Here is a 7,951-nt window from a genome sequence, read left to right on the forward strand (position 1 = left end):
CTCCCTATAACAAGAAGAAAGAAGCATTCTTATCACCAGAGATGGAGATGGGTCTGTTAGAATTTGTACAAAGAGACTTTGTTAAAGTAACTCTCAACTTCCTCTAATTTCCCCCATTTTCTTCTACTTTTCCACAATTCCCACTTTTTGCTCAACCCACTTAGGTTTTATCTCTTCTTTGGGTCTTCAATTCCTTACAAAACCTCCCAGGTCATGGTAAAGTTTATATTAATTTGCATGCTTTTTCTAAATCTTATGTCAATTTAGTTCTCAGGTCCAACCAGAGACCTTAGGAAGGTAAAGTTTTTGCGGCCCCTACATTAGCCAACAGCCAACCATGGCCCTTCTGATACTGGGTCTACAAAGCAACTTCCTGGAAGTAGCCAGATCACAATAAATAGCAAAGAAACTGCTGCCAGGTTATTTATTGTTTTTTCATGGGTCACTTACATCTTGCTTAATAACACTCATTTTCTATGAATGTATCCTTTTATTTCATTGATAGCACTTATTCAGCATTTTCTTATCTTTTGTTTACTTATTTATTATGTCTCCCCTTAATCCTGTGAACGCCATGATAGGACCTTCCTGTCTTGGTCACTGCTGAATCCCTAGCATCTATTGCAGCCTCTGGCACATAGCAGGTGTTTGATAAATTCTGGCAGGTGTTACCCTGATTTCACCCTATAAGACGTTCCTTCCTTTGACTATGGCTATAGATTAATACTTTACATTTGTAGAATACTGCAGTTTACGATGTGATTTCAACCAATTTCTTGTTCCTATTTTAATCTTATTTCCCACGTCATTTTATTTTCACCTGCTTTCTCTTCACTGAAAGGCGGGGGAGGGTTGGGGGGGGTGGAAGCTCTAATTGCAGTTACTGGGCATAAAGAAGCCATTGTGGCATCAAATAAATGTATCTTTTCAATATCCAGTAAAGGCTGGGTTCAGGGCACTCCCTAGAAAGGTCCGGCAGGAACTGCGAATTTCCCCTGCGAGCCCCCAAAAGGTTAGTCTGGCGAGACCGGAGAAGAGTGGGCGAGCCCTGACATTTGAAGCAGCGTTGGCTCAAGGGGGGAAATTCTGACACCGAGGTCTGCGAGGGGCCCGGAGGTTGCCTTCACCTCTGCTCCCACCCCGTGTAAAAAGCTCCCCCAGTCGTGGGCCACGACGCACAACTCCCACGGTCAGCCGAGCGCCGGAAACGGGCCGGCTGACCCGCAGTGACGTCAGACCCACTTCCGTCGGCCGGGTCGCGCGGCGCCCGGATTGGTCGAGCCGCGCCGCAGTGGGCGGGGCGGGCGCGAGGGGGCGGGGGCGGCGCGGGGCTTCGGAGCGCGGGGTGTTGGGGCCCTGGCTGCGTTCGTGGCCACCTCTAGCCGCTGCGCGACTTGACCCCTCAGGTCCTCTCCTTGTGGGCGGCGAGAAGGGGCCCTGAACCACGCGGCCAGTCACGTTGGGGTCGCTGCCCCTTAACGACTTTGCGGACTTCCGGGGAAGGTTGCGCCCTGGGAGGGGGAGGCAGGAAATCGACGCTCCCCACCTCCTCGTCCCAGATGGCTCCGGTGGCCGATTGGTGGCAGAGGCCGGTGGTTGCGCGAGGGAACGACGACATTGACCCTGTCCCCGGTCTCTGGAGCCATGGGTGTTTTGAAGAATCAAAACCCAGGCTCTGCAGCATCCTATGTATTCATCACCTCATTGATAACTTACTGGAAAACCTGCAGAGCCCTGTGGGAAAACAAGGCTGTGCCGTGGGCTCCGTTTTTTGTTTCTAATTTCTCCCGGAATACAGCTGCTGCTGTGCTCTGCTCTTACTGGCACCTTATTTCTGGAAGTACAGTAAGATCTGATTAGGGTTTCAATATGGCTTATCAAAGCTTTAAAAACCCTTTTCAGTTGTAAAATGTGAATAGTAATGCCTGTCCATAGCTTGGTGAGGCCCTACATCTCTCTTACGTAAAACGCTAAGCTCAAAGGAATTGAAATGTTGAGTCCCTTTTTGTTATTTCCTGTTGTAGTTCTTTAATTCTGCTTCAGTAATGTCTTCATATGATCCAGGAGCTATGCCAGCGTTTCTCTCAGTGTGCAAAGTAATCAACATTCCACCCAGCAACACACATTTGAACCTAGCAGAACTTTCCTGACTCCCTACCTGTTGATTGCATCTTGTATCCCTTTCTTTTTTTTGAGGCCCATTTACTCCACAGGTTGTTAAACTGTGGCTGCACCAGGGTGAGAACCTATAGACCTTTTGCATGTCTACAACATTCTGTGGATCTGCGGACTTTGGCAGTGCGCTGCTATGTAGGGGATTAAAATCAATAGGAGGTTTGCCAAGGACATTCAAATCCCTCCACACTGTGGTTCAAACCTCTTTTCTGCCTGATCTTCCACATTCTGACCTCTTACTCTCCCTCACTCACTTTATCTGTTCCTTGAACATACCCTGTACTTGCCTTCTTCATGCTTCCACATAGCAGTTCCCTCTAAGTGGAATGCCCCTATGCTTCCGTACCATACTTTCAATGCATTATCCATCCTGCAAAACTCAGTTGCAGTGCCAATTCCTCCAGGAAACTTTCTCTATATTCCCATAGTACTTTGTCCTCCTAATATAGAATCTGTAAGGCTATGTGGCCTTACCCAATGTGTATAAACTTTTTCCTCCCTCTCTAGGTTGTAAAAGCTATTGGGATGGTGCCGTATCTATCTATGCCTCACAAAACAGCAAAACGCAAAACTCATTCAAGAAGCACTTACTGAGTGCCTGTCACGTGCCCAGTCCTACTCTGGGTGCCATGGACACAGCAGTGAAAAAACAATGTCCTCCAAAGGAGATGGCGAATGACAGGGAATAGAGAGTGGTCAAGGAAGGCATTTTTTTTTTTCCTGAGCAGGAAACCTGAGTAAGATGAAGTCATATAGAAAGCAGGAGGAAGGGATTTTAGATGAGGGAGCAGCGTAAAGGCCCTGAAGCAGAGGTGTGTTTAGTATGTTAAAAAACAGCAAGGGAGTCAGACCAGAGGGGAGTGGTGGGACTCAAAGCAGGAGGAGGTAGGGGGTTAGATCGTGACACACTTACATTAGACATTCAAGAAATGCTTGTTGAAGTTATTAAATCGATAAGGGATGGAGAATAATGACAGTGACAAGGAAACTTGGAGATGGCTTGGATGGGATAGACCCAGTAGGCCTATATGAAGTATTCACAATTTGCACACACATACGTTGGAACTGTTATTTAGTGCGGCGACATTTCACTGAAAAAAATCTTAATGAAATCCAATGGTTAATGCAGAGATCTTCCATTAGAATGGAAACCCAGAAGACGAGGAGGTAGATTTCTTGGAGGAAGAAATGGATTGACACCACTCCAGTGAGTGGAATTATTTGGTAGATAATACCGATTGCTCTTAAAAAGTTCGGAGGGAATGTGCTTTTGCTTTATTTATTTATTTATTTATTTATTTATTTATTTATTATTTATTTATTTATTTATTTATTTGCCATGCTGCACGGCTTGCAGGATCTTAGTTCCCCGACCAGGGACTGAACCCATGCCCTCGGCAATGAAAGCATGGAGTCCTAACCACTGGACCACCAGGGAATATTACTCAGCCATAAAAAAGAACAAAATAATGTCATTTGCGGAAACATGGGTGGACCTAGAGATTGTCATACTGAGTGAAATAAGTCAGAGAAAGACAGATCTATGATATCGCTTATATGTGGAATCTAAAAAAATGGTACAAATTAACTTATGTAGAAAACAGAAATAGAGTCACAGATGTAGAAAACAAATTTATGGTTACCAGGGGGAAGGGGGGGAGGGATAAACTGGGAGATTGGGATTGACATATGCACATTACTATATATAAAATAGATAACTAATAAGGACCTACTGTATGGCACAGGGAACTCCTCAATACTCTGTAATGATCTATACGGAAGAAGAATCTATTTAAAGAGTGGATATCTGTGTATGTTTAATTCATTCATTTTGTTGTATAGCAGAAACTAACACAACTTTTTTTTTTTTTTTGGCTCTGTTGGGTCTTTGTTGCTTGTGCAGGCTTTCTCTTTGGGGCAAGCGGGGGCTACTCTTCCTTGGGGTGTGCAGGCTTCTCATTGTGGAGGCTTTTCTTTGTTGTCGAGCACGGGCCCTAGGTGTGCGGGCTTCAGTAGTTGTGGCACGCGGGCTCAGTATGTGTGGCTCGTGGGCTCTAGAGCGCAGGCTCAGTAGTTGTGGCCCACAGGCTTAGCTGCTCCGCGGCATGTGGGATCTTTCCAGACCAGGGATTGAACCCGTGTCCCCTGCATTGGCAGGCGGATTCTTGACCCCTGTGCCACCAGGGAAGTCCCTAACACAACATTTTAAATCAATTATACTCCAATAAAAATTATAAAAAAAAAATTTAGGAAGGAAACAAAATCCATCTCCTGATGTTGTCCTTTTTATTTGCAGGAAAAATACTTGAATGTTAGTTGACAAAAGTTGAGTTTATGAGATAATCAGATACATTTTAAAACCCCTACCTTCCCAAGGGCTAAAGTGAATGCTAGGGGCAGGGAGCCAATACCCTATAGGCAGAACTTGATCTTTAGCTCTAAGTCATAAACTTCAAGGTCACGTTGCTTGTTGGAGTGATATTGCTGTGGCAACAGTTGTCATTTGCAGCCCAACCCTTAGTGGCTCATGGAAACTCTCTCCAGCAGAATTTAAAAATACAGAACACTTGTTTACTTAATAGTTTTTGATGACAAGCTCTTAACTTTTAAAAAATTTTGAATTTTGTTATTATTATTATTTTGGTTAGTTTGGCTCCCTCTAAAAAGTGGGTACTATGGGCTATTGATTTCACTCTTTGTAACATTTCTCAAAGTTTAAACTGTCAGTTTCTTGGCAATCATTCACGTATATGAGATTGTGGTTTTCGACTCAGCTCACAAACCACTGAGTTGACAGCCTCAGTCTTGGTTGCTGAGTCAACACATCTTTTTATTCATTCACAGGAATGAGTAGCTCCATTACGGGCAGTTCCTGAGTTAGTCACAACCGGTGGCCAAATGTTAAGGCAACCTTGGAATGAGACTGCGTTCCATCCCTGGCTTCCTCGTTCCTTAAATGTGGCAGCATGAGTGGTGGGAAAGTATTGATATTTGCTCTGAGTGTGGCCTGTCTGGGGTCCAGCCCAGCTCTGCCCCATGCTAGCTAAGTGATCCTGAGCAAATTACTTATCCTTCATGCCTTGGGTTCCCCACCTATAAAACAGGGATAACTTCAAAGTGTTCTCACAAGGATTAAAAGAGTTTATAAAGACAAAGCTAGAACATTGGCCTAGAATAAATACTCATATGCTACCATTAATACTTGGCTGTTACTTGAACTCTCTCAGCTTCTGTTTCTTTAGCATTAGAAGAGTTACATTAGTTCTTACCTCCTAGAATTGGTGAGAGGCTACATAAAGTAATGTGCTGAAACACGACTGCAATGCAGGAAGCAACCCATAAGTATTTGCTATTATTAAGATTAGAAAACATTTATTTATCAATAGTTGCAATCTGTTTAAATTCAGTGGTGATGGGATCACAGGAGAGGAACAGAGAAAATAATATGCCATAAAGTTGTACCATCTTGGTGAAGAAGATGAGGGGTAGAAATTGTATAGTTAGAGTTTTTGCCTTGAGATACAGTGACAGGATTTCATGGAAGAATTTGAAAAAAATAAAGTGCAAATGGCTCTTCTTAGAGTCAGAGCAGATTCCCAGAGCTAAACCTATTTAAGCTTTGAGTACCTGTCTCAAAACAAGACATTTATCTTGGCCTGAAGGCAGCAAAGGGACTTGGTACAGGGGTTGTGATGTGGGGGTCTGCAGATGCCCAAGGGGCACAAAGTTCAGGGGTGTGTGAATTTGAATGGGGAAAACCACATCTTTCATTTTCACTAATCTCTAATGGAAACCTAGCCTTCAATTTTGAATTAAAAAATTCACAAACATAGACAAAGGAACAGTACCTGTGGTGTTGCACCAATAGAAATCAGTTATTTTCATATCACATTACGGTTCTTGCAGATATCCCCAAATACCATTTACCCAAAGGTGAATTTGAAGGTATGTGATCATGAAGAAGCCCATGTATTACTACATCACAAATCGGTTTTTAAATATTTGGTAAGTATATTTCAGTACAATCGGTCTCCTTTGTAATCCTTTGTATTATATTTACAAACTTAAGAACATTATTCTGTGGGGCACCACAAGCATCAGGTCTACAAGATGGAAGGCTAAGAGTCCTTGGTAGGAGCATGGGCTGTGGAGCCAGACAGCTGAGTTTGAACCCTTTCTCGGCTCCTTTCCAGCCAGGGGACACTGGGTAGGCTACCCAGCTTCTCGTGCCCTAGGGATGAAGGATGCTGTGAGGTATAATTTAGGGGACTATGTAAACATAAAACAGTGCCTTGCAGGTAGTAAACCCTCAGTAAATGTGAGCCATTTGCAGAAAAGCAAATGTGAGAAAGGAAAACTGTACAGCTTTGGCTGGGGTTTACACACCAGAACGATTTCCCAAGGAAGAGGGGGAGAAGTAAAACCTTAGGTAGTGAAGAAGTAGGCGGACTCTGAGACTGGAGTTATTCATTCAATCACTCCATTCATTCAAGAAAGGTTTCTTGACTGCCTACTATGTGCCTCTCAACACATTCACTACCACTTGTGGGCCTTGAGCAAGTGTACAAATGGAGCTCATACACCCTACATCTAAATAAGTGGCAAACCCAGCCAGTGTTGAATGTGTTCTGTTTTTCCACTTCAACAGAGAAATCTTCAAAATAACAAAATTAAAAAATTCTTGCTTTTATGTGACAAAGGTGGGAAAATATCAAACATGACTGGATTTAATATGTTACAGGTGTCAATGTTCTTTGATGGCCTAGAAATGTTTGCATGGGTGGTAAAGACATATAATTCATAGATTAGTATATATTTGGTCCATAATATTAAATTAAATTAAGTTAAAATGTTTTCATGTTTGTTTTAAAGTTATTTTTCCGGGACTTCCCTAGCGGTCCAGTGGTTAGGACTCCACGCTTTCACTGCTGAGGGTGCAGGTTCAATCCTGGGTTGGGGAACTAAGATCCCATAAGCTGCACGGTGCAGCCAAAAGAAAAGTATTTTTCTTCTGAAAGTTTCAAAATTATCTATTAAAATTAAAATAGTATACTTGATAAAAATCAAATATCTAATTTGTTTAAATATATCTGACCTTTTCATTTTGTGAAATTTAATTAAATTTTATTAAATACTTTTATAAAAATTAAAACTGTTTGCCATTCTGGGGTTCAATGTCCTTCTAGTTAATTCCTGTAAAAGAACCACTATTACAGTTCTCATGCTACTTCCTACATATATGGAGATTTAACAGTCACAGGAATCGTTTAGTATAGCAAAGCCTTCCTGAGATTTCTTGTGCAACTATTTTGAATTCCACGGTCATTCACAAGGACTTCCAAAACCACAAAACGGAGCATAAGTAACATCAGGATAATAGACACTTGGGACTTCTGGGAAGCTATAATTTCCATAATGTTCTGCATAATAACAGATTAGGCGAGAATTTATCGCATCCTAGGCCTCTGAGAGGGATTTGATTAATTTTTTTTTAAAAATCTCATGTTGATTTTTATTTTTTCCAGTTTTTTTTTTGGGGGGGCTGCATTGGGTCTTCATTGCTGCGCGCAGACTTTCTCTAGTTGTGGCAAGAGGGGGATACTCTTTTTTTCTTTTTGAATTTTATTTTATTTATTTTTTTATACAGCAGGTTCTTATTAGTCATCAATTTTATACACATGAGTGTATACATGTCAATCCCAATCTCCCAATTCATCACACCACCAGCACCCCCGCCACTTTCTCTGCTTGGTGTCCATACGTTTGTTCTCTCCAT

Source organism: Eubalaena glacialis, chromosome 3 (genome assembly GCF_028564815.1).
Source record: "Eubalaena glacialis isolate mEubGla1 chromosome 3, mEubGla1.1.hap2.+ XY, whole genome shotgun sequence".
Taxonomy (NCBI): Eukaryota; Metazoa; Chordata; class Mammalia; order Artiodactyla; family Balaenidae; genus Eubalaena; species Eubalaena glacialis.